General features: G+C 44.9%; 1 long non-coding RNA gene across 1 annotated transcript; it reads left to right on the top strand.

Annotated features, from left to right (window-relative positions):
- The first annotated feature begins 355 nt into the window (after positions 1-355).
- Positions 356-6,420, top strand: LOC102130252 (uncharacterized). The gene is made up of 4 exons (XR_001492120.3): positions 356-413; positions 2,434-2,455; positions 3,537-3,713; positions 4,783-6,420. It is a non-coding gene; the product is annotated as an uncharacterized lncRNA (long non-coding RNA).

The raw sequence follows: 6,420 nt of genomic DNA, 5'->3' as shown, positions 1-6,420 counted from the left end.
ACCCCGACTGGCTTTGCAAACCTTACTGGATCTTCTGCTGGGCAGGCTAGTGTGCTGCAAGGCAAGGGCTTGTCGTTGCTATTAAAATAAATTTATAGAGGAAAATCGGCTTTTTGGTAAAATTCCATTTAAAGTTTTTCTTGTTTTTGTTTTTGTTTTTAAATTACATTGATGGAGAGAGTGGGTCTTATAATTTTAGGGCCTCCAAAGGTCTTAATCAGGCTCTGATGGTGAGCACATTAGGGCAATGGGGAGTTACTGAAGCATTAGCAAGAGGGTGGCGAAAATGCCCTCCTTTCTCTTTGTCTTACCACGTTCCTGAGGACCTCAGTTCAGTAAGCGCAAACGGGCGGGCGTGGCTGCGGAGATGGAGACCATCCACTTCCTGGTTTTCCGCTCAGCCTGCGGGAAAGGTAGGGAAAGACTTGGGGACTTGGTTGCTCCCTGGGCTTGGCCCGCCAGTTCAGCCTTGGCTTCGGATCCAGGGTCCTCCACCCAAGCTCCCGTCTCTAGGGAGGCCCAGGCAGGGCGAGGACTAGCGTGGTGATCGAGAGGCTGGATCCTGGAGAGACAGGAGCCTGCTTTCCCGCCCCGAGAGGCCACGACCTCGTAGGCTTGCAAACCGAATCAATCCTCTCCGTGCCACCTCCTCCAGTATCTTGTTTGTGCCCTGGACTCGATTCCTCCCTGGGGATTCCTCCCTTTATGCAAAATCTGCTGGGACCTCCCGCGCCTGGGGACTCCCGGAGCGGCGTGCTGTCCCCTCCGGCGCTCAGCGCAGAGAGCCCCGGGCAGCGACAGCGCTCCCTGCACCCAGCCCTGCTCCGGGCTCCGCACCGCGGCCCTTTTCTTAGGTTGTAGACACTCCCTCCCTTGCACGTTCCGAAAGCTGAGCATAGGTCCTGCGGGAAAACGCGAGCATGGGGTCGGGCAGTTCCCAACGTTCCCCTCCACGGCCCACCTCCGAGCACCCTAGGGGCAGTCTATGCTGAGCAAGCGAAGGGCCAAAGCGAGGAGATTCCTCGTTGTTAGTTTAAAACAAAGTGTCTGTTTTCTATGTTGGGATGTTAAGGAAAAACAAACAGGTAAAATAAGATGCCTGTAGTCACGACTCAGTGGGTAAAACGCTGTTTCTGTTTAACCCCTCTTCCTTCCATCTCTGCTATCTGCCTGCCTCTCTCTCTTTTTATGATTTTCTTTGTTTTTATCACACAGGGAATACGCAAATGCATTTTCATTGTAAGAGGTTGAAACAATGCAGGAGATTACAAAGTAAAATGTGAACACCATATTGCAACTCCCCACCCCCATTCCACTTCCCTAGTCCCGGGTAAAACCACTGCCTGCCATTTGGTATGCAACATTCACTCCTATTCCACGCATTTACACGTATGTGAAAGTACACATTTGAGTATACACAAATATAAGGTTATTGCATGTATGCACATATGTACATGCATACATAACTTTTTTTGCAGTTTTATGTCATGGAGACCATACAGTAAGTGTTCCTCAGATTGTGGTTTTCATGTACTAATATGTCTTAAGGAGCTGTCAATGACAGAACATACAGGTCTTTTACGCCATAGCTTGTCTCTTTCTAACAGCTGCAAATTCCAAACTGTGGATTTCTCATGGGTTATTTAACCTCCCATTATTGACATTTCTGGTGTTTCTTTTTTTAAAAAAATGTATTTTCTTTCTCTTTTTTGTTATTACAAACAGGAAGCAATGATTATTGTATTAGTTATTTACTGCTGCCTAACACAATACTCCAAAACGTAGTGGCTTAAAATTTTGTATAATAAATATTTATAATCTCTCACATTTTTTGCCAGTCAGGAATTCACAGCTTCTTGGGTGGGTGATTTCTGGCTCAGTGTTTTGCATGGGCTTGCAGTCCAGATGCTGACTGAGGCTTCAGTCAACTGAGTCTTAACTAGGCCTGGAGGAACTATTTGCTCTCAGGGCTGGCAAGTGGATGTGGGCTGCTGGTGGGAGCCCTTAGTTTCTCACCCATGTGGGTCTCTCCACAAGGCTAATTGAGTGTCCTCACCACATGGTGGCTGTTTCTATCATAGCCAGTCATTCAAGAGAGCAAAGTAGAAGCACAGGGCCTTTTATGACCTAGCCTCCGAAGTCACACATTGTCACTTTGGCCACATTCTATTCATTAAGAGTAAGTCATTAAGTACAGCCCTTTTGTGAAGGGAAGGGTATCAAAGAATTTGTGAACATAATTTAAAACTGCTAGTATTACCCTTATGCATAATCTTTGTGTAGTTATGTGACTATTTCCTCAGAATACATTTCTAGAATTGGAATTGCTGGGTCTAGTGGTATATGCACTTTGAACTTTGAAAATTCCTCCTGTTTGTGTTAGAAACTGTCCATTGTCCCCCTAATATCCATTTTCTCTTTTCTTCCTTTTAGCAACGAATCTCCTGAGTTTCAGGTGGGTATGAGTAGAGAATATATTTTCCACCTCCCTCGCTGTGGACGTGTAACTAAGTTACGGCTGATGGGAAGTACTGTGTGCAATTTCTGAATTAGATCCTTAAAATAAGCTGTTTGTTGTACTTCCGCTTTCCCCATGGAGCAATCTATTCAGAGAACAGATGTGGTGGTGGGAGTCAGCTTCCACCAGGTGATGCAGGTAACACCCCTGGGGATGGTGGTACAATGTATAGAAAGAACCTGGGTCCCTGCATAACCTTGTGGAGCCAAGCCAGTCTTCTTCCCAGGACTTTCTACTAGCTTAGACTTTTGTATGAGAAAAAAAAATGAAGCTTTTATCTTGTTTCAGCCACTGTTACTTACTGATGATTTGCCTCCTCAAAAGCCTACCCAACAATGTATAAGTATCCATTTTCCCCATCCTTGCCCACACTAGATAGTATCAATCTTCAAAAAGTTATCAATCTGATGCCCCCCCCAACTTAGGACTTTATAATCTCCTTCACGTGCTGCTGCTAGGGGCAGGGTGAAGGACATTGATATAAAATTCAAGAAAAAACCTACCACAATCTGTATTAATAGAAAGCACGAAGATATAATGTTGCTTTTGAGAAAGAAACTACAATTTCAAAAGTACTCATACATCCCCCCAAAAGACTGCAGGGATGCTGTGCCTTCCCTCAAAGGCATTACAACCTAACTGGGAAAAGGTATCTGGACATAGACAACTAGCAGTACAGAGTGGAGCAGTCTGGCTGGCTAATTCCTGGTACTGACCCAGGGAGATTGAGGAGGGAGCTGTGATGGAGGACATTTAGCCTCCCAAAGTTAGTGGTTCATGCATTTCTTATGCTATTTGGGTGAGAAGCAGGGAGAAGGGAGTGGACTATCTGGGAGAAAGTTGTGCAGGCAGATGCTAAGGATACAGGCTCTGGTGTTAGACTGTCTACGTTCACATCCCATCCCCGCCACTTCACTCTGTTGGCACATACTTAGTGAGTGCCTTCTGCAAGCAAGGTACTGTTGGTGAGGCTGCGCGTTCCATGAGAAACTCTCCTGTAACTGGAGCTTCCTTTCAGAGTGCTGAGACAGAGGACGATGGGCTGGGCTTCAGTTCCCTCACCTGGAGAGTGACGAGAACACCAGTACAGAACTCCAGGGCTGTTGGGAAGATGGAATGAAATAGTACATGAATGAAATAGTACATGTAATGGGTCGCATTCACAGTGCCTGGAACATAACAAATGCTCGTAAAGGTAGGTGTTATCATTAAGGAAAGCCATGAAGGAGAAAGTCCCTAAAGCCCCCAGGGTTCCTTTCTGGGCCTTCACTGGTGACTCCCAAAAAGTTTGTTTTAATGCCCCCGATACAGTGTGGATATTTCTCCCCTCCAAATCTCATGTTGAAGTGTGATCCCAGTGTTGGAGGCGGGGCCTGGTGGGAAGTGTTAGGTCATGGGAGTGGGTCCCTCATGAATGGCTTGGTGCCCTCCTTGTGGTAATGAGTGAGTTTTTGCTCTATTAGTTAGAGTGAGATCTGGTTGTATAAAAGAGCCTGGCACCTCTTCCTCCCTCTCTTGCTCCCTCTCCTGCCATGTGACCTGCCTGCTCCCCCTTTGCCTTCTGCCATGAGTAAAAGCTTCCTGAGGCCTCAACAGAAGCTGAGCAGATACCAGTGCCATGCTTATCCAGCCTGCAGAACCATGAGCCAAATAAACCTCTTTCTTTATAAACTACCCAGTCTCAGGCATTCCTATATAGCAATGCAAAATGGACTAATACCACTCCCACCCATAGAAAAAAACTCCTGCTTTCATAAAAGATATCAGTTCTTTCTCACTGAGGTGAAAATGATTGACATAGTTTGATGCACTACTTCTGTTGCATTTACACTTTAGTGGAGAATATACTATGTTTGGTTAAATCATAGGGATGAAAGTCTAATTATAAAATTTCAGGCATCAGCACAGCTAAACCAGGGGCATTTGGGCCAACTGAGGGTGCTTCACTGATGCTGCTGAAATCAACATTTTTAGGGAGCTGGCCCAGTCTTCTCTTCCCTTCCCTTTCTTCTCTTCCAGTCCCTTCTTCTCTCTCCTCTTCTGTCCCTGCTCCTCTGCCTCCCCTTTCTTTCTCTCCCTCCTCTTCCTCCTCTCCTCTGTTTCCTCTCTGTCTTTCCCTTGCCTAAATGGCTGTCTAAGTCCTGATGATTCAATGTGATTACGTTTCCATAGGCAGGTGTGTGTCTTGTTTAGTCACATTAAAAATAAATCACTTGGCCACATGCAGTTGATGCATCAATCTGTTACTTTCCTCTGCTTTCCAGGAACAGATTGCTCAAAAACCAAACGACTGTTGCGTGAAATGCGAGTGGGGAAAGGAGTGAGATGAAGGGAACAGAGCCCTTCCAAACTCGCCCTTCAGCCTTCCCACCCAATCAGAAAGGAAATCAGTCATGCCCACAATCCTGCCAATAACACAGTGTAGCGGCTACGTTCTTTGGACGAATGACAGCGAGCTGTGGAAGAAATCTGGTTTGGAGAAGAGATGGGGGCTTGTGTTTACTGAACATCTACAGCAAATCAGGCCCTGTGCTTTCTTTTGCATCCGTTCTCTTCTAAAGGGGAATCAGGATCCTGGCTGAGGGACCCTGGACTATTTCACCTTTCAGGATCTCAGTTTCCTTAGACTAAAAACATGAATTCCTATTTTTTTTTTTTGCGCTTTTTAAAAATTAAACTTTAGGTTCTGGGGTGCATGTGCAAAACGTGCAGGTTTGTTACATAGGTATACAAGAGCCATGGTGGTTTGCTGCACCCATCAACCCATCATCTACACTAGATATTTCTACTGATGCTATCCCTCCCCTAGCCCCCCAACCCCAAGACAGGCCCTGGTGTGTGATGTCCCCCTCCATGTGTCCATGTGTTCTCATTGTTCAACTCCCATTTACGAATGAGAACATGTGATGTTTAATTTTCTGTTCTTGTGATTTGCTGACAAAGATGGTTTCCAGCTTCATCCATGTCTCTGCAAAGGACATGAACTCATCGTTTTTAATGGCTGCATAGTATTCCATGGTGTATATATGCCACATTTTCTTTATCCAGTCTATCATTGATAGGCATAATTCCTATTCTTTAAAAATTTTTTTTTGTAGAGATGGGGTCTTGGTATGTTTCCCAGGCTGGTCTCAAACTCCTGGGCTCAAGTGATCCTCCCACCTTGGCCTCCCAAAGTGCTGGGATTATAGGTGTGAGCTACCGCACTAATTCATATTCTAATAATTCTTTTTGGCATCAGGGACAAGTCTTGGGGTTATTCAGACCTAGCTCCACCCTTTTGGGTAAATTACTTATCATCTCTGAGCCTCAGTTTCTTCATCTCTCAAATGGGGATGGGAATCAAGATCAAATGAAATAATGTATTTAAGACATCTTTTTTAAATGGGCAACTAATAGTGATGGTGTTTAATCTTTCTTTCACAATATGCACATTTTCACCCTCTTAGAGCTTTTTAAAATATTTTTTACAGGTTGGAATGGTAGTTTTCCAGGTGGTATGAATATGTGTGTGTGTGTGTGTGTGTGTGTGTGTGTGTGTGTGTGTGTAAGTGTGTGTGTATGTGTGTTCTCCTTATTCTTGACGAAAACAGTCTGAGGAAGAGACAGCTGACTTTTTTTGTAGTAATCTTGGCACTAATGAAAACCAGACCCTGGACTCCATAAATGCTATTGGGCATTCAGTCAAGGGGTAGCAAGTATCCCAAGATGTTCCCTAGTAAATCAGACCTCCCTTAGTGAATCATATCACCCTTGTGTGATCCCCTCCCACACCGAATCTGAGCTGGCCTGTGACTTGCTTTAACCAATAAAGTGTGTTGGAAGTGACACTAAGTTGTTTGTAGTCTAAGTTTTAAAAATTCTCAAATCTTATACTTTTGTGCTTGGGGATCCTCAAGTCA

Source organism: Macaca fascicularis, chromosome 7 (genome assembly GCF_037993035.2).
Source record: "Macaca fascicularis isolate 582-1 chromosome 7, T2T-MFA8v1.1".
In the NCBI taxonomy this organism is placed as follows: Eukaryota; Metazoa; Chordata; class Mammalia; order Primates; family Cercopithecidae; genus Macaca; species Macaca fascicularis.
Note: the sequence above shows the minus strand (reverse complement) of the source record. Positions and strands in the feature narration are given on the sequence as shown.